The sequence below is a fragment of the Schistocerca americana genome, chromosome X, assembly GCF_021461395.2.
Source record: "Schistocerca americana isolate TAMUIC-IGC-003095 chromosome X, iqSchAmer2.1, whole genome shotgun sequence".
Lineage (NCBI taxonomy): Eukaryota > Metazoa > Arthropoda > Insecta > Orthoptera > Acrididae > Schistocerca > Schistocerca americana.
The window spans coordinates 373,284,446-373,306,884 of NC_060130.1; the positions used below are offsets into that span (position 1 = coordinate 373,284,446).

Here is a 22,439-nt window from a genome sequence, read left to right on the forward strand (position 1 = left end):
GCTTTATTTATTTTTGCCATTTATATTTGGTGTCTTATATCACGTTTTCCTTGACAATAAATTGCTTGGGCTAATACTTGATTAGCATCCTATGCTAATAAATAATATTTTGTTTTACCTATACTTCGTTGGCGAGTAAAGCCAGTAACGCTTTTCCCCTCAGTGCAAAATTGTGCAGCGGTGCTTATTAAAATGATGGGAAAACAATCTCAACACCAAAAAATAAGTAAGGTAGAATAACGAAATTTCGGAACCTCATTTGTCTAGGTAACTTATTTAAGTGGAAATTGCATAGTGAGAGATCGGGACTGTTTGGACGATGAGTAAGGGCTTCCCAGGGAAACTTCTATAGCGTACTCGAAAGAACCTAGGCAACATATATGTTCGAAAGAACAGACGCCATATCCATTTAAGTATATAGTTCTGGCAATATCGGTCATGACCTTCTTCTGTGGGGATGTACACATATTCCCCGATCCCTTTATGGGACTTGGTAAGAATGTCTTCCACGAGTAATGAGTGTGTTGGGGTGGGACACTACGAATGTAGTGTGTGGACATACAAGGTGAGAATGTGGGTCTCGCGGGAGGCGTGCGCGAGATAGTCCCTACAGACGCACTCTCCTCTGTGCCCTCGGTGGCTCAGATGGATAGAGCGTCTGCCATGTAAGCAGAAGATCCCGGGTTCGAGTCCCGGTCGGGGCACACATTTTCAAAGCGTTGATATGTATCAACGCCCGTCAGCTGCTGAAGGTATTAATATAATTCTAATTAGGCAACATATGGTCGGACCCAACACAGCCTGCTCAGACCAACAGCCACAGCCTGCGAGATAAGACATTGTCAATGTGAAATGCTGGTACATTATTAACCGGTGTAACTGCCAAAGTATCGAATGAAAGTGCGCAAACGTGTTATACAGGTGCCGTATGTCAGTTTGTGGGGTGGAGTTCCACGCCTGTTGCACTTGACTGGTCAATACAGAGACAGGAATTGCAAGTTGTGGATGACGCTGGAGTTGTCCGGTGACATCTCATGAGTGCTCGATTGGAGACAGATCTGGTGATTGAGCAGGTCAAGGAAAGATGTCGACACTTTCTAGACCATGTTTGGTTGCAACAGCAGTATATGCGTGATGGTTATCTTGTTGGAAAACGCCCCCTGAGTGCTGTTTATGAATGTTAGCACAATAGGTCGAATCACCAGACTGGCGTAAAATTTGAACTCAGGGTGCGTGGGATAACCACGAGAGCGCTCCTGCTGTCATACGAAATCGCACCCCAGACCATAACTCTAGGTGTAGGTTCAGTGTGTCTAGCACACAGACAGCTTGGTTACAGGCCCTCAACTGGCCTCCTTCTAACCAACAGACGGCCATCACTGGCACTTCGGAAGAACCAGCTTTCATCGGAAAAAGACACCAGTCTTCCACCCTGCCCTCCAATGGGCTCTCGCTTAACAGCACTAGTGTCGCAAATGGTGGTGGTTTGGGAGCAGTGGAATACACGCTACAGGGCGTCTGGCTAGGGGCTCTCGCTGAGTAACTGATTTGCAACAGTTCTTTGTGTCACTGTGGTGCCAACTGCTGCTCAAATTGCTGTTGCAAATGCAGTGCGATGCAGCAGAGCCGTATGCCAGACACGATGGTCTTTACTCTCGGTAGTGTCACGTGGCCGTCCGGAGCACGGTCTGTTTGCGACCGTGCATTCCCGTGACCACTGCTGCCAGCATTCGTGTACAGTGGCTACATTCCTGCCAAGTCTTTCCGCAGTATTACAGAACGAAAATCCAGCTTCTCGTAGCCCTATTACACGACCTCGTTCACACTCAGTGAGGTGCTGACAACGGCTTCTATGTCGCCTTCAAGGCATTCTTCACTAACATCAACTCACCACGTCCAACCTCATAGGAAGCTAACGTTCACGATCGTTACAGCGTATATTTAAGGCACAGATGATTTGCATGCTCATAGTGACGCTTCTACAGCCACTCTTATGCGACTGGCACGGACTCTGAATAAACATTATCCCAGATATAGAAACACGCCAACCAACTCTCGCGCAACTCCTTCCTGGTGTTGCGATTTATTTCCGTCAGTGTGTTATAACGTAACCTACGTGACAATAATTTATGTTTTTAATTTTATTATGAGAAAATATATTATCTCAGTCATGTTTTATTTTTTCACTGTAGTGTAAATCTGTTATCCTATCAGATCGTATAGTACTCGGAGGATACATATACACTGAATGCCCAGAATTATAGTTCCAATTTATAAGCACTGTAGAAAGAGAATAACTACCCAGAATGGCGTCAAATTTGAACAGCATATTATTGACACAGGGGGAAACATCATGAGGGAAAAAATTAACGAAAATTTTACCTGCTTTTGATGCGTCTTAGCGTAAATGGGGTCGGATAGAAATGACAGATCAATAGCAATACGACAGCGACGGTTTGGATTACACATCCGTACTGTTCAATGTGCGTGACTGCACAAGTTCGGCAGTCAATAGTTGTGGCGCTGTTATTTAGGTAAGTCCATCCACCACGACAAGGTCGTACCAAAGCTGATGGGAAAAAATTGGTTTTTGATTGCCTTGAGGCCAAAAACTGCATACAAAGTAAAATGACATCGGTTCCTTACTATTGTGAGACTGGCGCAAGAACATGTTCAATATGCTGCCCACCGTTTTCTGCCACGTGTTGCACAACGGATTTGAGCGTCTCGGGGGTCTCGTTGGGAGTGCTTCGCACAACGTGTGCCTTCAGTTCAACTACGTTCGCAACTGGAGCACTGAACACAACGTTTTCAGACAACCCCACAGCCAGAAGTCACACGAATTAAGATCAGGTGATCTGGACGGCAAGGCTGTAAGGAAATGACGGCTGATAATTGTAGCAATTCAATAATGCCACTGCAGCAGCCGCTCCACTGGTTTTGCAGTGTTTGCAAGAGCCCCATCTTGTATAAGAATGACCCTATCGCCGCATCCAAGTTGTTGAAGAGTTGGAGTGACATCGGTGATCAAAATAACCTCGGAAAATCGGAAAAGTACGGCCCTACGGCAAACGATACCGTCAACCCTTACCAAACAGTCACATTTGCAGAATGAAGTGGTACCGGATGATGTGCTGCGGATGATCCGTTGCCAATATTCTGCAGTTCTGCGGACTGACATGTCCTAGGTGATGGAAATGGGCTTCGTCTGTCTACATAATGTTCTATGGCTATTCATTGTCCACTTTCATGCGAGCAACAAATTCCAGAGCCAACGTTTGTCTTGATGTCCGGTCAGTAGGAAGCATATCCTGAACATGGGTAGTTTTTTATGTATAGAAATGCAGGATGTTTCGTAGGATTTTATGCACCGTGCACAGTCACCGTTCTTGTAAAACAGCGTTACCAGCAGCGCGCGATTCTTCATGGAGACAATCATACTGGACATCTCGGACGCAAGCTGAGGAACAACCACGTGCCCCGTGTCTGTTGGTGTTCATGTTCTGACACTTACAGCACCATAAACGGTCAAATTTTTATTAAATTTATTATTCGATGAAGCTTCCTCTGTGTCAATAATATGGTGTTAAAATCTGATGTAATTTTGAGCAGTGGTGGACGTATGTAATGCAGATTGGAGAAATAGATGTCACGAGAGGCGGACACGCCAATATAGAGGTAGGTGGCGAGTACTGCGCTTTCAGTAAAGAAGTGGTGCCAGGAGAATGGACCAGCCAAGAGAGCTCAGTGTCTTTAAACGTTGGCTAGTCACTGGATGTCATCTGTGTAACATATCCATCAGGGGCGTTTCAGCCCTTCTAAAGCTGCCGAAGTCAGTTCTTGGTGATGAGAATGTATGGAACGTGAAGGAACAACCACAGCTAAAGCAAGGCCGGGTATATCTCTTATATTGACGGACAGGAACCGTCTTAAAATCGCATGAAATCAGTGTAAGGAATCACTCGTGAGTTCTTAAGGGCTATCATCAGTCCAGCTAGCACAATTTCTGTGCTTTGGGAGTTAAAAGCAACGGGGTAAGAGCAGCTCGTTACAAGATACAAATTTCTGTAGTGAATGCTAAGGGACGCTTGAGGTGTTGTAAGCAGCGATGGCACTAAGCATTGGAAGACTGGAAACGAGTGATTTGGAGAGATGAATCACGTTATACCCTGTGATAATCCGATGGAAAGGTTTGGTTTTGGCTCGTGCCTGCAGAATGATACCTGCCACCATGTGTAGTGCCAAAAACGAAGCACAGAGAAAGTGGTTTTGCCGTAGGGGGTGTTTTTCGTGGTTATTATTACTGAAGGATGCGAATACATTTTGCAGCACTATGTAGCGCCTACAGTAGAGGAACAATTTGGAGCTGATGATTGATTATATCAACATGACAGTGCATCCTGTCATAAAGCAGCGTCTATGGGACAATGGTTTATGGACAATAACATTCCTGAAATGGACTGGCCTGTCCAGAATCCCGACCAGAACCCAATGGAACACATGTACGATGAGTTAGTGTATCGATTTCGCTGCAGTCCCCAGCGTCCGACATCATTACCTGCCATGGTTTTTGCTCTTGTGGAAGAATGGGCTGCCATTCCTCCATAGATATACAGATATTGAGACACACCATTGAAAGTATTCCTAGCTGATTTCAAGGTATCATACAGGTGAAGAGTGGACACACCCCATTTTAATGTCCACTAGCAGGTATCCAGATACTGTTGATCAGATAGCGTATACGAACTACAATATAATATCTACCTGAATAATGGCGTGTTGATCCACATTAGTAGGGTATCACTGCAGGTACGAGATGATCTTGACCTTGAGTATCAGATTGTACTGCGTATCAGTTTACATACGGGGGAAATTGTCTGAGGTCACCCCCCATCCCCCTCTCCGCCACTTACAGGGAAGTGCCATCCGACACACACCAGAGGCAACTGTGCAAATCATATTTAAGCTCACACTTGGGAACCCCCACCCTATCCATGCATTATGCTACCCTTCTCCATCCCCTTGAACCAATAGGAAGCTGGAAACCCGTGGACCAATTGGAATAAGCGTCCCCCCCCTCCCCCCACCTTTATTACATTACGAATACAGTTGTCCAAGCCACCATCATTCGAGTTTTGTGTGTCATAGTGGCAGGATCACTATCAAGCATCAGCAGAGACCAGCCAGTGCCCCAGGCAGAATAAGAAGAATAAGACTCCAACATCTGAAAGTAAGTATTTGTCTGTCAATTATTACTATTATTAAACATTTATAAACATATTCATTTATACTAAGGTTTTTTATTTTATTTTTATTCCATCAGCACAGTGCATCCCAGTTCCATTGTTAGAGGAACTAGTAGACCAGGACACTCAAGTGTTCAGTATACTATGGCCCTTGCCGCCACAGCAGGAGCAGTAACCTATGGGTGGTCTTCCCAATTTATCAGACCCAGCGTTCGGAACTTCCTCAGCTCAGCTAGTCTCTGCTAAACCCCAAAAGAATACTGCTATTCATTAATACATGCAATGTGACTGCTAGTGGTTCTGAACACGTGAACGTGGGCCTAGTACCTGATGATTACTTTGAAGTAGTTACAGAAGTAGAAAACGCACAATGTGCAAGTACTAAAGTGGGGTATTTATGTTATGAGAGGATATATCTTTCCAGCATGATAGCGTATACAGAAAAGAAGGTGATGACTGAATATGAACTATCACATATTCCTATTAGCATTCAAACGTTAGGTTCATAGTTGATATGTATGGAGAAGCAACGCTTGAATTAACCTCATGGGACAGAAACATATGCCTAAAGTATGCCAGTGTTGTAAGACTGATTGATCTTTATTGTGCCTTAACAATCACAACAGACAGACTTTACTCTTGTCACCTGCATGTAAGAAATTGTACCACGATTTTGTTGACTATTTATGAAATAATAGTGCAGATATGAAGCAACTGGAACTGTGCGTAAATGCCAATATTCTACCAGCACCAAAGCGTATGAGTGTAGATCCTAAAGTCTACAGAGGCAAAGTTCATGGAGTTTTGGAAATAATGTGCTATGCAACTACTTTAAAAAGCAATAAAACAGAATATATTAACTATTATTCTCTACAAGGGAATTTCTTCTCCTACTTATAAAAAAAGCTTCTGATCACCCACTGTCGTTGCAGCAGCGTCACCACAACTGTGTCTACACTCGTCGAAGACTGTAGTGGAGCAGTGTTAGAGATATGGCGAGAGCCATGTGCCAATAAGCAGTCCACATTTGTAACGACTGGACCATGCAATTGAATCGCTTCTGAGACCAGTATTCAAGTATGAAATAAAAATTAACGAAGAGAAATAGCCACTGTGCCTTAGTGAGTAGTGTTTTTGATTCCTAAACATTGCCGAGCTAAGCTGCATTTTCTTCCACATATTATTGTTATATTTAGGGAAAAAAAGATACATTGAGAAGAAAACCATTTATTTTTCTTTTTACAAGCAACAGAGTGGAATTTAATAGGAGACTGTCTATCAGTTTGGCATTGTGCATTCAAATCATAATGTTTATTACTGGACTCACACTTAGAAAGAAGCACATCATTTATAAACACTTGAGGCAGCAAGTTAAATCTGTTTGAAATATCACATAGCATAACTATAAGCTGTGTAAGAAACGAATAATAGTTCAAATGGTTCAAATGGCTCTGAGCACTATAGGACTTAACTGCTGTGGTCATCAGTCCCCTAGAACTTAGAACTACTTAAATATAACTAACCTAAGGACATCTCACACATCCATGCCCGAGGCAGGAATCGAACCTGCGACCGTAGCGGTCGCGCGGTTCCAGACTGTAGCGCCTAGAACCGCTCGGCCACTCCGGCCGGCGAATAGTAGTCTACAACACTGAAAGTACAAAGTATTTCAGTAAGTTTCGCATAAATGTCTGAAACTACTTTGCAGATACTACTTGATTTCAGCCACTCAGACGTGTAATAGGCAGTAACATGATGGTCTGCTTGGAAACCGTAGTCGTTCAGTTGGAGTATCATAACATATTTAGGGATATCCAGAACATCTGGGTTACGCCGATATCTTGAATACACTAAAGTTGTGGTGTCGCTGTTCTCCAACGAGAGAGAAGTAATGGCTGTATTCAAGGATGCATCAGTGATCGTAACTTGCAATACACACCCACGGACCTCATACAGGGTAGCAATCAGTACCGTCGCTCTAGATAGGACCATAACCTTGTTCATTTTGATGATGAACTGGCAGTACAGGCCAGTGTATTCCTCTTTTGTGGTGAAGTCAAAGATAATTTTTTTTTACAAAGTTGCACACATTGCTGAAAATTATATGTATTAACAGCGATTGATAAGTAGTTCACCCATTGGTGAGAGAACAAATGAAAAGTAAAAACGTCGAGGCGCCTTGGAAGTGGGGCAAGGTTACCGAAAGCCACCTAATCCGATCATGTTGTTTCATGTTAGTTATAGTGTCAACAACAGCAGCTGTAAAATAGTCAGTGTGGGTATGTCATCAGACCAGTACTTCTATTCGGAGGTTGTATTCCAAAATCCATGATTTAATGATGCCAAAGTGATATTATCCACAGACGAATGGGTTCGACTATGTAATACGTCGATGTCGATTGCTGCTTTGTTCCACAGAAACGTTCACTCACTGTAAGTAATACAGGAAGATCATATGGTCATAGGAGGAGACTTCCGTGGAACAATTAAAATTGTTAACAACAGAGTGTGTCCACATCTACAGGAGCATACGTTTCAGAATCTAATGCATACCAGTTATGCAATACAGAAGTCTGTAGAGTATCGATTAAGGTGACAGTCGCATGTCCACTGATTATACGAGACATTGTGGAGAAATCTGTTGAAGCCAGTTCGCCAAACACTTTGGCCACAGGAAGAAACAACCGCTCAGCTCTATGACTCATGCTGTGGATCTATAGAGGGAGAAATTTGTGAGTCAAGAGTGACAGATATAGGCTCATAACTGGGATGTATGTTCATACATACTGCAATATGTAAGTGTTTATAAATGAAGAAAGAGTTTAAGAGCTACATGTGTGTTTGTGTTCTCTACAGGGTGTTACAAAAAGGAACGGCTAAACTTTCAGGAAACATTCCTCACACACAAATAAAGAAAAGATGTTATGTGGACATGTGTCCGGAAACGCTTAATTTCCATGTTACAGCTCATTTTAGTTTCGTCAGTATGTACTGTACTTCCTCGATTCACCGCCAGTTGGCCCAATTGAAGGAATGTAATGTTGATTTCGGTGCTTGTGTTGACATGTGACTCATTGTTCTACAGTACTAGCATCAAGCACATCAGTACGTAGCATAAACAGGTTAGTGTTCATCACGAACGTGGTTTTGCAGCCAGTGCAATGTTTACAAATGCGGAGTTGGCAGATGCCCATTTGATGTATGGATTAGCACGGGGCAATAGCCGTGGCGCGGTACGTTTGTATCGAGACAGATTTCCAGAACGAAGGTGTCCCGACAGGAAGACGTTCGAAGCAATTGATCGGCGCCTTAGGGAGCACGGAACATTCCAGCCTATGACTCACGACTGGGGAAGACCTAGAACGACGAGGACACCTGCAATGGACGAGGCAATTCTTCGTGCAGTTGACGATAACCCTAATGTCAGCGTCAGAGAAGTTGCTGCTGTACAAGGTAACGTTGACCACGTCACTGTATGGAGAGTACTACGGGAGAACCAGTTGTTTCCGTACCATGTACAGCGTGTGCAGGCACTATCAGCAGCTGATTGGCCTCCACGGGTACACTTCTGCGAATGGTTCATCCAACAATGTGTCAATCCTCATTTCAGTGCAAATGTTCTCTTTACGGATGAGGCTTCATTTCAACGTGATCAAATTGTAAATTTTCACAATCAGCATGTGTGGGCTGACGAGAATCCGCACGCAGTTGTGCAATCACGTCATCAACACAGATTTTCTGTGAACGTTTGGGCAGGCATTGTTGGTGATGTCTTGACTGGGCCCCATGTTCTTCCACGTACGCTCATTGGAACACGGTATCATGATTTCATACGGGATACTCTACATGTGCTGCTAGAACATGTGCCTTTACAAGTACGACACAACATGTAGTTCATGCACGATGGAGCTCCTGCACATTTCAATCGAAGTGTTCGTACGCTTCTCAACAACAGATTCGGTGACCGATGGATTGGTAGAGGCGGACCAATTCCATGGCCTCCACGCTCTCCTGACCTCAACCCTCCTAACTTTCATTATGTGGGCATTTGAAAGCTCTTGTCTACGCAACCCCGGTAGCAAATGTAGAGACTCTTCGTGCTCGTATTTTGGACGGCTGTGATACAATACGCCATTCTTCAGGGCTACATCAGCGCATCAGGGATTCCATGCGACGGGGGGTGGATGCATGTATCCTCGCTAACGGAAGACATTTTGAACATTTCTTGTAACAAAGTGTTTGAAGTCACGCTGGTACGTTCTGTTGCTGTGTGTTTCCATTCCATGATTAATGTGATTTGAAGAGAAGTAATAAAATGAGCTCTAATATGGAAAGTAAGCGTTTCCGGACACATGTCCACATAACATATTTTCTTTCTTTGTGTGTGAGGAATGTTTCCTGAAAGTTTGGCCGTACCTTTTTGTAACGCCCTGTATAAAATCCTCTGTGTATCAATGTGAATGCATAGTCGTCGTCATGACGGAGTGGGCAAAACATCCCAGTCATAATAGCCTTGTAGGAACCTATTAGTCTTGCAGTGATACTGGCAACAGGAAAAAAGAAATTTCATGACATACGTGCTTTAACTGTCAGACTTTCAGACTATGGGAAGACTAATCTTATTCTATTGCTGTTAACGCATCCTAATGGGATCTGCCTCAAGCACAAGATATTATATCAACCCAAAATCAGCAGTTTCAGGAGATTTTGCATGGCATTGATGGAGTAATGTACCAGAGATTCACCAAAAGCAGAGATATTTCACTGCCTAATAAAGTAAAGCCAAACAGCAAATACATATAACTTCCTGGCAGATTAAAACTGTGTGCCGGACCGAGACCCGAACTCGGGACCTTTGCCTTTCGCGGGCAAGTGCTCTACCAATTGAGCTACCGAAGCTCGACTCACGCCCGGTACTCACAGCTTTACTTCTGCCAGTACCTCGTCTCCTACCTTCCAAACTTTACAGAAGCTCTCCTGCGAACCTTGCAGAACTAGCACTCCTGAAAGAAAGGATATTGCGGAGACATGGCTTAGCCACAGCCTGGGGGTTGTTTCCAGAATGAGATTTTCACTCTGCAGCGGAGTGTGCGCTGATATGAAACTTCCTGGCAGATTAAAACTGTGTGCCCGACCGAGACCCGAACTCGGGACCTTTGCCTTTCGCGGGCAAGTGCTCTACCAACTGAGCTACCGAAGCACGACTCACGCCCGGTACTCACAGCTTTACTTCTGCCAGTACCTCGTCTCCTACCTTCCAAACTTTACAGAAGCTCTCCTGCGAACCTTGCAGAACTAGACGAGGTTTTAATCTGCCAGGAAGTTTCATATCAGCGCACATTCCGCTGCAGAGTGAAAATCTCATTCTGGAAACATCCCCCAGGCTGTGGCTAAACCATGTCTCCGCAATATCCTTTCTTTCAGGAGTGCTAGTTCTGCAAGGTTCGCAGGAGAGCTTCTGTAAAGTTTGGAAGGTAGGAGACGAGGTACTGGCAGAAGTAAAGCTGTGAGTACCGGGCGTGAGTCGTGCTTCGGTAGCTCAGTTGGTAGAGCACTTGCCCGCGAAGTCCCGAGTTCGGGTCTCGGTCGGGCACACAGTTTTAATCTGCCAGGAAGTTTCATATCAGCGCACACTCCGCTGCAGAGTGAAAATCTCATTTTGGAAGCAAATTCATGTTTGACGATGTCGCAGTGGGAAACAAGGAAGGGATAAGGAAAATACGAAAGTTGATGTTATACATTTGAAACAGACGTAATCCAAGATTCCGCAGTAGTTGGTTAGGGGTAATGCGAACTTTATTATCACCTTCACATATGACAATATAAATTTAAAGCATGTTTACCAAGCACACGTAGCAACTAACATGCCATTCAATGAATTTGTTACCGTATGTGGGGACTGTTGGACTAACGCGTCGCTTTATAGTTTTTGATAAAACAAGGAAATTAACAGACGGTTGAAACTGACACTGCTGGCCGCTGTGGCCGAGCGGTTCTAGGCGCTTCAGTCAGGAAGTTGCTGCGGTCGCAAGTTCGAATCCTGCCTCGGGCATGGATGTGTGTGATGTCCTTAGGTTAGTTAGGTTTAATTAGTTCTATGTCTAGGGGACTGATGACCTCAGATGTTAAGTCCCATAGTGCTTAGAGCCATTTGAACCATTTGATATAGACATTACTTCCAGGAGATTCCGCATAAACGGAAGTACAACAACCCGTAACTACGTCAATACAATGTAGGCTATGGACTAATTTGAAAGTATGTAATCTGCTCATTCCAATGGTATGAAGCACAAGCCAAACATACCAACACGCTATGTCATGTTTTCCGGCAGCACTCCGCCTTTGCTCATTTGCAATGCTGGCACAGGCCTGTATGCCGATAGTGGTCAGCACAACGATCTTGCACAGTGCGACATGTCTGATCATCACAAGACTTCTCAAAATGGGGTGACATCTTATACACGCCGCGTCTTCTAAGACCAAGTTCATCTTTCACCAGACATAACAGCTTCCTCAATTATGTCGACGGACAAAACAACCCCTTACTGTCATATTTATCGAAGATTCTTTCGATCCTCGAAGACATGCCACCAAACTACGGCAAGTAGGCAGTTGCAGTGATTGCTTCCACATCTTCAAATAAACCCATCCACTGAACTCGTTTTCATCGGAATGCATTTCGTATCTGTTTATCAGAATAACTACTCTGTTGGAACGCCATTCTTAAGTGTTTCAGCTCACCTGCCAGGTTGCTGGGATCTTAGACTACATATGCTGTATGTCCCAGTGAGCGTAAGATACTACTGCATTGTGCAGGGATTTAAAACTTTTGGCCTACAAATATTACTGTGAGTCGGGTTGCGGTAGACACTGTGTCCCAGCGTTCCGTCTTGTTTTTTTCTAACCACAAAATCCAGAAATGGTAAGCTACCCATCATTGTGAATTTTCGTTAGGCCGTTCAGTCTCCTTGAGAGAGCTGCAATCTGTTGGCGCGAGCGTTGATGTCGTTACCAGATTAGAATTCTTCTTGAGGAAATCCATAGTTTTTCTCTGAATCTAACGATTCGGATTTTGTTTTAGCTTTCCATACGCAGGGTCGTAGAAGAATGCATCTATCCCACTGTTGTATTCAATTTGTCAGAGAAGGACGATGGCCTTCCCCTTGACGTCAATTAAAATGATGACGTCCTTATTCACAAAGAGGTGTCCCCTTTTCGACCCATGCTGACATTGGAGTGCCTACCTATGTTCTGGCTAACCATCTTACTTTGCTTTTGGGACGTCTATTACAAAAACGTGAATATCGTATTCGTAATTCAGAGGGTTTCATAAAACACCCGAAGACGCTTAAACTACAAAATAGGGTATTTTGATGAGTTTTGACGTTGCTTCCTTAGATACGAAAGTGCATCTACAGGTGCCATTAGTCCTTATCCGCAGTAGGTTCAGGAAAGACATTGCGCCATTGTTTGAACATGTGCTTGCCTCACCCTGTTTCTTATTTAATAAGCTGTATTTTGTTCAAGTGAACGGTGTCGCCCTGGGAAATTCCTTTTCTCGCCGGACGGCCAATTGTTTTATAGATGATTTTGAGAAAAAAAGCATTGCGGTTGGAAACTATCCAACAACCCTGCTTCTGGCGGTATGTAGCTGATGCATTGGGGGTATGGACCCACGGAACAGAGACACTATCTATGTTTCTAAAGCGTTTGACTTCACTCCATTTGAATGCTCAGTTCACCATGGAAGTGCAAAAAAGTGGTAATCTACCATTTCTGGATATTATGGTTAGAAGGAACGCGAAGTAGGCTTCGACGCAGTGTTTACCGGAAACCGACCGAGAGTTGTATTTGCAGGCCAATAGCTTTAAATACTCTGCACAGTGCAGCAGTGTTTTACGCTCACTGGGACATACAGCACATGTGGTCTAAGATTCCGATAGCCTGCCAGGTGAGCTGAAACACTTAAGAATGGTGTTCCAGCAGAACAGCAGGCCGCTGTGGCTGAGCGGTTCTAGGCGCTTCAGTCCGGAACCGCGCGCCTGCTACGGTCGCAGGTTCGAATCCTGCCTCGGGCATGGATGTGTGTGATGTCCTTAGGTTAGTTAGGTTTAAGTAGTTCTAAGTCTAGGGGACTGATGACCTCAGATGTTGTCCCATAGAGCTTAGAGCAATCTGACCCATTTGAACCAACAGAACAGTTATTCTGATAAACAGACACGAAATGCATTCCGATGAAAACGGGTTCAATGGAGGGATGTATTTGAAGATGCGGAGGCAGTCACTGCAACGGCCGTCTTGTCGCAATTTGGCGCCATCTCTTCAAGAATCGAAAGAATCTTCGAGAAATATGATAGTAAGTGGTGTTTTTTGTCCATCAACATAATTGAGGAACCTGTTACCTTCGGTCAAAGATGATCCAGACCTTAGAAAACGCGGTGTGTATATGATCTCAAACCAGTGTGAGACGTCTTCTATTAGGCAGACACGTCGCACCGTGCAAGATCGTTGTACAGAACACCACCGATGTACGCGGCTGGGCCAGTCTGACAAACAATGCCAGAGTGCTGCCGCAGCACGGGGCATGGCATGTTCTATGAAAAGACTGACGTTTTATCCTCAGCATCACCGTTGTGGGATTATGTTTTTAAGGTCATGTAGATCAGTACGGGAGACAATCTTATCTACAAGGATGTGTGGTTTCATGCAAGCACTGCCTGGAATGCAGTACTGGCTGCCACTAAATTAAGACGGCAGAAACAGAACATCCGATTTCTGACCCGATACAGTCAAGTAGGAATTGTTAATTTAGTTTTTAACTGCAACATGCGGCAGCACAGTCATTGTCCACTGCGGACGCGCTGATGTCCTCTCGTCGGCTTCTGGCAGGGGCGTTATGAGCTCTGCTTTCATCCAACTGTGAATGGCTCTCCTCGCATGAGTAATTTGTGATCCTGGCTCCTTGCCACGATAAATTTAGGCGCCGTCGCGGTAGCAACACCAGTCGCGCCTTACAGCAGTGAGCACAGAAACGGCTCTCCCTTGAAGATGCCGAACAGTTTTTTCGATGACATATTGTGAGACTTGCACAATGTTATCCGGCTGCTAACGCGAGAAGTTTATTACAACAGATCTGTCAGCAAAACCTGAAAAGTCACATGGACTCAGTACATAGTTTACAAACTGCTGGTTAGAAAATTTATAAACAAATGATTAAAAAAATGGTTCAAATGGCTCTGAGCACTATGGGACTTAACATCTGAGGTCATCAGTCCCCTAGAACTTAGAACTACTTAAACCTAACTAACCTAAGGACATCACACACATCCATTCCCGAGGCAGGATTCGAACCTGCGACCGTAGCGAAATGATTAAAGAATTAATACATGTAAGTATTACCCAAGTGCATATCGTTTCTCCGTCTAGTGTTCCCTGAATGAATACTGCAATCTCTTCTTAATGAGTCAATATTATCAACAACAAATCCCACGCTGGAAAATACGAGGGACGTTCAAAAAGTAATACCACACATTTTTTTCTGAAAGCAGGTGAGTTTTATTCAGGTTAGTTTTATTCATGATTCCCCACTCTTTTGGCTAGAATACCCTATTTTTCAACATAATGCCCGATCAGTGCGATAGCATTACGCCACCTTACTGGGAGGGCTGTATGCCCGAGTGGTACAACTGCTCTGATTGACGTCGGAGCCAACGCGTTGCTGCATCATTAACCTCCACATCACCCACGTACTGCTTCCCCCAGAGTGCGTCCTTCGTTGGCTCAAAGAGATCGAAGTCGGAAGGAGAGAGTTCTGGGATGTAGGGTGGACGAGTAAGGACAGTCCAATGAAGTTTTGTGACCTCCTCTCGGGTGCGCAGATTTGTGTGAGGCTTTGCATTGTCATGCAGAAAGAGAAGTTCGTTTGCATTTTTGTGGTGATGAAGACACTGAGTTAGTTTCTTCCTTTTGCCAGGGTAGGACAATACACTTCAGATTTGATCGTTGTGCCGGCCGGGGTGGCCGAGCGGTTCTAGGCGCTACAGTCTGGAACTGCGCGACCGCAGTTCTGAGATCTAGGGGACTGATGACCTCAGACGTTAAGTCCCATAGTGCTCAGAGCCATTTGAACCATTTGATCGTTGTACCAGAGGGACGACATCAAACAGAATAATCCCTTCAGAGTCCAGAAGACCATCGCCTTAAATTTACCGGTTGATGGCGGGGCTTTGACCTTTTTCTTCGGAGAAGAGGTAAATAGAAATGAGCGTTTGGCGTCATTGGCCGGGAGGCCCCTTACGGGGCAGGTCCAGCCGCCTTGGTGCAGGTCTTATTACATTCGACGCCACATTCGGCAACCTGCGCGCAGGATGGGCATGAAGTGATGAAGACAACACAATACCCAGTCCCTGAGCGGAGAAAATCCCCGATCCAGCCGGGAATCGAACCCGGGCCCCTTAGGACGACAGTCCGTCACGCTGACCATTCCGCTATCGGAGCGGGAGGAGAAGAGGTGATGTGGCGCCATTCCGTGGATTGCTGTTTTGTTTCCGGCTCGAGGTGATAAACCCATGTTTCATTACCTGTGGCAATGTTCGACTAAAAATTGTCAAGATCAGCCTCGCAGCGTGCAAGATGTTCCGCACAAATGGCCCTTCGTTGCTCTTTATGGTCTTCCGTTATGCGGCGGGGAACCCAGCGGGCACACCCCTTTGAGTACCCCACCTTGTGGTCGCGTGTGTCAGCACTACCAGCAGAGACGTCCAGTTGTGCAGCGAGTTGTTTGATTGAGATTCGTCGATCACCTCGAATGAGCGTGACCGCAATTTTCCAATACAGCAGGGGTCAAGCCGTGTGTGGCGGGTGGGCACACGGGATAGAGGACAGGTCTGCTCGAGCTTGTTGCGATGATGACAGACGCCTCGCACAACGACTCAACGTGCTTTTATTCATAGCTATGACTCTGTAGATATTCTGCAAGCGCCTATATCTGCGATGTTCTTGTTTTCCACCAAAAGAAACTCAATGACAGCTCCCTGTTTGGAACGAACCTGTGTTACAGACGCCATTTTCAAGGCTAGGTATAGCGCCACCACCTATCGGAACTTCATGAAACTATAGGGACTGACGCGAGAATATTCCACAAGGTCCAACAACAAAGTCCGCATATTTTTCAACCGAAATTGGCCGAGAAAGAAATGTATTGCATTACTTATTGAAGGCCCTTGTATGTTCAGGGATGGCATAGTTTGAATTGCGTGACATCTGAAAAACGGTCTACACGAAGTTGGCGAACTGACGCCGCATATCGGTTGCTGCCCTTTTCTGGATTAAAAATATTCTTTGTATGTGCACAGAGTTTGACGAAATAATGAACTGAAATTATGAGAAGTAGTGTGGAAAGTAAAGATGTCTTCGTATTTCAGTTTTAATAAGAGTGGAGGTCATTCTATCTTCGATAGCAACATCTAGTTTCTACACAAAAACTTGAACATGATACTACCAAGATTGCCTTCCTGCTATCCTCAGTCCTAATAATTTAAAATGGTCAACTTCACTGACTTTTTTAACACTGTCGGTTAATAAAAGTTCTTTTTTACGAGAGTTCCTAATCTGTAACTGTATGCACTGGGTTTTCTCGCAGTTAATGTTTAATCTGTTTTCTGAAAGCCATGTGCTGATGTTACAGTCAATCCTATTAGCTACATCGTTCATTGTTGGTCTTCTATCATAATTGCATAATGTATGGTCCATATACATCAAATGATTTCGTTAAATCAAAGAAAACAGCTAATGTCCTCAGCACGTCGTTTAGCCCTGCTAGTGATTCACACACAAAAGAATAAATAGCTTTTTCTGCGGGTACTCCTTTCCTGAAGGCAAACAGAGTCTAACAGCAAATTCTATCTACTGAGACGTACCTCTACTCTTGCATAGATTGATTCGTCAAAAACTCTTTAAAACACTGATAGAAATGGAATTGGTCTGCAACTGTCTACGTTATGTCATTCACGCTTTCATAAAGTGGTTTCACTAACGGGTATTTCAGTCTAACTGGAAACTGACCGTGGAACAAATGACCTTCATAGTCCAAATTGAAGTTTCAACATACCTATTGGAGTCTTTACTTTGTAATGATGTAATAAATGATTCAGTTTTGTCTTTGCTTGCTTTCTCTACAGCATGTGACGTGGTTGTCTCAGAACACAAGCTTTCAAGAGTTATATATATTTTCATGTACCAGTACCATTTAAATTTAAGTTGCCAACTATTGACAAGAAGTGATTATTAAAAATTTTCCCAGCTGTGGTGGGTCACTTAAAAGCTTCATTCTCAAACAATGGAGGCGTGATATATTCAGCATCTACATCCTTCTCTGATACGTCATTCAGAAATGATCAGAAGGTTTCAATTTTGTTTTGAGAGCTTTATATTCTCTTCATTTGAAGAATTGCTTTAGCCTATCTGATAACATTCCTCAGGACGTAACAATATTGTCTGTATCAGTAAACTCTTCCGGGCTAAGTTGCCGTGGTCGATCTGTAGAACTTCTTCTCCCTGACGTTTCGTTCTCAACTGCGGACCACGGCAACTTAGCCCGGAAGAGTTTACTGATAAAGACGCCGGCCGTGAAAGCCTACATGGAATATTGTCTGTAGTTAAAATCTGTTGCCTGGCTCTGACTGTCCTTCATGTTACGACACAGTTCCCGTTTCCTCTTACATGAAATTCTAATGCCATTAGTTCTCCAAATCCGTTGCTTATACTACAGCGTATCTACCTGCATTTTTAACTGGACAGAGCTATTCAAGGAAGTGATAACGATGTGAAAAAATGTATTTCATTTGTCGTTGAAGTCGTCTTTATGTAGACTTCTTTTCAAGTCAGCCCTTCGAGATTGTCTTTAAAAGTTTTCTTTAAATACCGCCTATTTTTTCACCTCATTCAAAATTCCAATTTTCTGTTGCCTGATAAAGAAAAGCTGTATATAGCCATGAATCTGCAAACGTCAGACTTGCCCGTAAAGGCAAAACTTCACAAAAAGAACAAATCCATGATGCTTATATCTAACAAGAGACAAATTCCTTACGCTCCGATGAATACTATCTGGCACAGAGGTTAAAAACGAGGTACACATTTTACGAACAATACAGTTTAAAACACACCTCTGGTTTTGAAACAAAGTTAAGGATACAGTCATCCTTGTTGTGTCCATTTTTGCCGCTCTAGATGTGGTGAGTTTATACACTAACGTGCCTATCCGCGAAACACTAATTAATCAAGAACTAATTTATAAAGCAAAAACAAAAAAACAAAAAAATTGTCAGACGAGAAATAACAGAGTTAATGGAATTTCTAGAACTGACGTTATTGTGCAGCTGTTGCACTTTTAATGGCAAGATATATCACCAACCCGAAGGGCTAGCCATAGGAAATTCCCTAGCCGGAATTGTGGCCGAGATTTTCCTTAATCATTTGAACATTAATATTTCACGAACAATTCTGCACCAGCCAGCAAATTTCTCTATTACTATCGCTATGTGAATGATAACATTTTGTTAATTAAAGGAGATCAAAACGATGTTAATGAGACAGCGGAGAGAATAAGTGCTAATCACCCAAAAATCAGGTTTGCAAATGAGCACGAAAATAAAGCAGCCATCAATTACCTCGATATTATGGCTACAAGAGAGGCAGTCAGAGACCGTTTTAGCGTATACAGAAAACCTACCTGTGTAGACATTGGTATTAATTCAAAGTCTTGGCACACTGATAGAATGAAGACGGGATACATTCGATCTATATTTAGATAGGTTATTAAAATGGTCATTACGCGGGCAAGAGAGGAACAAAAAAAATTCTCTCTATAAAACAATTTTCAGTAAGCAACGGTTGTTCAACTTCACAGTAGCAGAGATGCTATAGAAAATTAAAAGGCAACAACAAGGTACCATCAATGTTAGTACGCTAATAGGACAATAGGAGGTCAAGAAAACTGTGTACTTGTTCTTGAGCTATAAAGGATGAACATAGACGGTTTCGTGGTGCCAGTTTCCGTACAGGGTGTAAGACTGAAAATTGTCTAATGTAGGCCGCGGTGGCCGAGCGGTTCTAGGCGTTTCAGTCCGGAACCGCGTGACTGCTACGGTTGCAGGTTCGGATCCTGCCTCGGGCATGGATGTGTGTTATGTCTTTAGGTCAGTTAGGTTTAAGTAGTTCTAAATTCTAGGGGACTGATGACATCAGATGTTAAGTGCCATAGTGCTCAGAGCCATTTGAACCATTTGTCTAATATAGATCAGAAAGGAAGAGCAGTTTAAATACGTTTCAATGAGCACACTTCAACATACAAAAATAAAAAAGCATTTGGTGAACATCTAACACTGAAACACACTGTTGAAAGTAACTAAATGTGTTAGAATGTGCTAAACAGCGAACCTAAGGGACATCTAACGATGTTGGAAGAAACTGAGATTTTTACACATCGTTTACTGGAGCCTGACAAAACATTAAATCATCAGGACTTTATTAACAGTGTATTTTTAGGAACTTCGAAGACCTCTTCCAGTTGTCTACCTCGACACAACGCCCACGTGAGCAACAGACCCTCTCACCTAGAAAACTCAGCGGTGGCATATAGGTTGACACACCATCTTATCAGCAATGCGTCGTACAAACTGACTTCCGTGCATACTGTGAAATCTGCGCGCTGCACGTCATCAAGCAGAAGTAATAACAGTCTCTATATCTTATAAAATACATGTTTAACATATGCTCAACATATCCTCCTAAACTACTCCATCGCTTTCAACCAAACTTGGTACACAAATGAATTGCTGTCTGGACAGAAGCACCTAACTTCCGATGGGGTTGCAATGAGGGTGTAAAATGAGGCTAATGAAGCACACGCACATATCCAGACTGTATTCATCCAGTATTTGGAAATTAAAGCATTTAGGGATTTGCAACAAACATTTCATCAAATTTCACACCTTTACGAAACTTGTCGCTAACACCCAACAATCCCCCCCCCCCATCAACAAAAGAAAGATGAAAGGAAAGAACTGCATTGCTTACTACATTTTCTCTGGTCATGCAGTAAAGCTGCCAGATAAGGCTTGACGTTCTAATTTACTACTTATTTCGTACAAACTAAGTTTGAAATATATTTTGTAGGCAGTATTCCTTATACTGCTAAAAGTATCTACGGAATTCTATTGTACGACATACACTTCAGCAGACACGGCGTCACCACCATTGAGATGCGTGAAATTCTGCCGATCCGGGATTACATTTTAATTTCTTGCTTCTTTACTACTAAATCTACTCACAAGGCATTTTTCATATAATATCCACATATAAGACTGATTCTACGTATAAAATTATTTCATTGTAAGATACGTAGTTCAGGAGATCGCCGCGCGGGGTAGACGTGCTGTCTAAGGGGTCTTGTCACTGTTTACGCGGCCCCTCCTCGTCAGAGGCATGAGTCCTCCCTCGGGCATAGGTGGTGTGTTGTCTTTAGCGTAAGTCAGGTTAAGTTAGATTAAGTAGTGCGTAAGCCCAGGGAACGACGACCTCAGCAGTTTGGTCCCATAATCCTTACCACAAATTTCCAAAATTTTCAGGAGATTGACGTCATGAACGTTGAGAAGCGGGAAAAACTTCCACATCATGCGTGGCGTTTAATTTATTTCTTTTTTGCTACGAAGTATATTCGCAACATATTTCGCAGACAATATCGAAATATACCTATGAATGTTCTTAAAAAATTATATCATTGTACGAGATGAGATATAACGTCATAAACACTGCTATTCGCGAAAAATTAGATTTTGTTAAACGACCCATATATTACCCAGACCATATTCATCCAGTGTTTGATAATGAGAGCTTAAATAAACTTCAAAAATAATTACAAACCTTCCTAAATTTTTTCTCGCTTACGTGCGTTTTCAATTACGCATTGAACAGGTTAAGTCAGTTGTAAGGTAATCATAAGTTTGTATAGTGGAGTTCGATTCTTTAAAGAGTCAGGGGTTTGGGAGTTATTTACCATCTTGAAAGAAGTGGCGTGTCTTTAAGAATCACCTACATCCCATAGAAGTGGGAGTGAAAAGAGGGTGACATAGAAACATAATTCAGGAAGATCTGGAGTAGTTTCAACCAAATTTGTTAGATATATATGACTCATGCTCATACCATCCTTCCCACTACCTGCCCCCGCTTTTCTTATCTCCAGTCCCCCTCACCTCATTTTCTCTCCCATATCTCTCTTCCCCTCCCCCCCCCCCCCCCCCCCACCATTCCCACCATCATTTAAGTCGCGGATCACGACTTCATACTACTTCACAGCAAGCGATGCCACCTTCGCAGACAGTTCCCAAAACTACAGTACCCACCTACCTGAAACACCTGCAGCCAGTGTCACACTACCTACTCCCACACGTGCAAAACCAAGCCCCCTGTACAAAAAATTGATCTCATGGTCCCCATATGTACTGTTGATAAACCACTTTATACATACAATTCCATCTTTCATCCACTCACCATTGATGACATCATCCGTTTCCTAACCATAGTCCTTCAAATTGTCCACCACTTTGATGGATCCCACACGCTACAGCATATAATCCTCATCACCCACACCATCTTCCACTCATTACATACATCACGTATTTCCAAACTCAAACCCATTTAATTTTGATCTCATTGAAACACTTGTTTAATCCTTCTTGTTTTAATGACGATGGTGTGGCAAACAGGCAGTATCCTGAACCAAACGTTCTGTTCCCTCCTCCCCCGTAAACATCTGCTTACCCTCATCTGCAGACAAGAAGAAATCCATACCTTCCACCTCAACGAAACCTTCCTCCAACCTCACCATCCTATAAATACGTGTCCTTAAATCCTGCAGCAAATTGATAATCCCAATATTACTGCCTGTGGTGGAGTAGGCGTCACCTGTCAACCAAATATATTTTCTATGACTCAACCACTACTAGAACACCCAACTGAACACGTCATCATGATCATCTCTCTCCCAAAAACCACATTAACACTTGTCACTAGGTACATAAACGTCTGGGTGGTTCCGTTGAAAACGGCTTGAACGATTTCCTTTTCCAACTTCACGAAATGGAGATAGCGCTCCATCTCTAACGACCTCGTTGTCAATGGGACGTTCAACTCTAA

The 22,439-nt window shown here is 43.4% G+C and overlaps 1 non-coding gene across 1 annotated transcript; it reads left to right on the forward strand.

The window, feature by feature from the left end:
• The first annotated feature begins 629 nt into the window (after positions 1-629).
• On the forward strand, positions 630-704 carry Trnat-ugu. Its single transcript has one exon. It is a non-coding gene; the product is annotated as a tRNA-Thr (tRNA).
• The last annotated feature ends 21,735 nt before the right edge of the window (positions 705-22,439 follow it).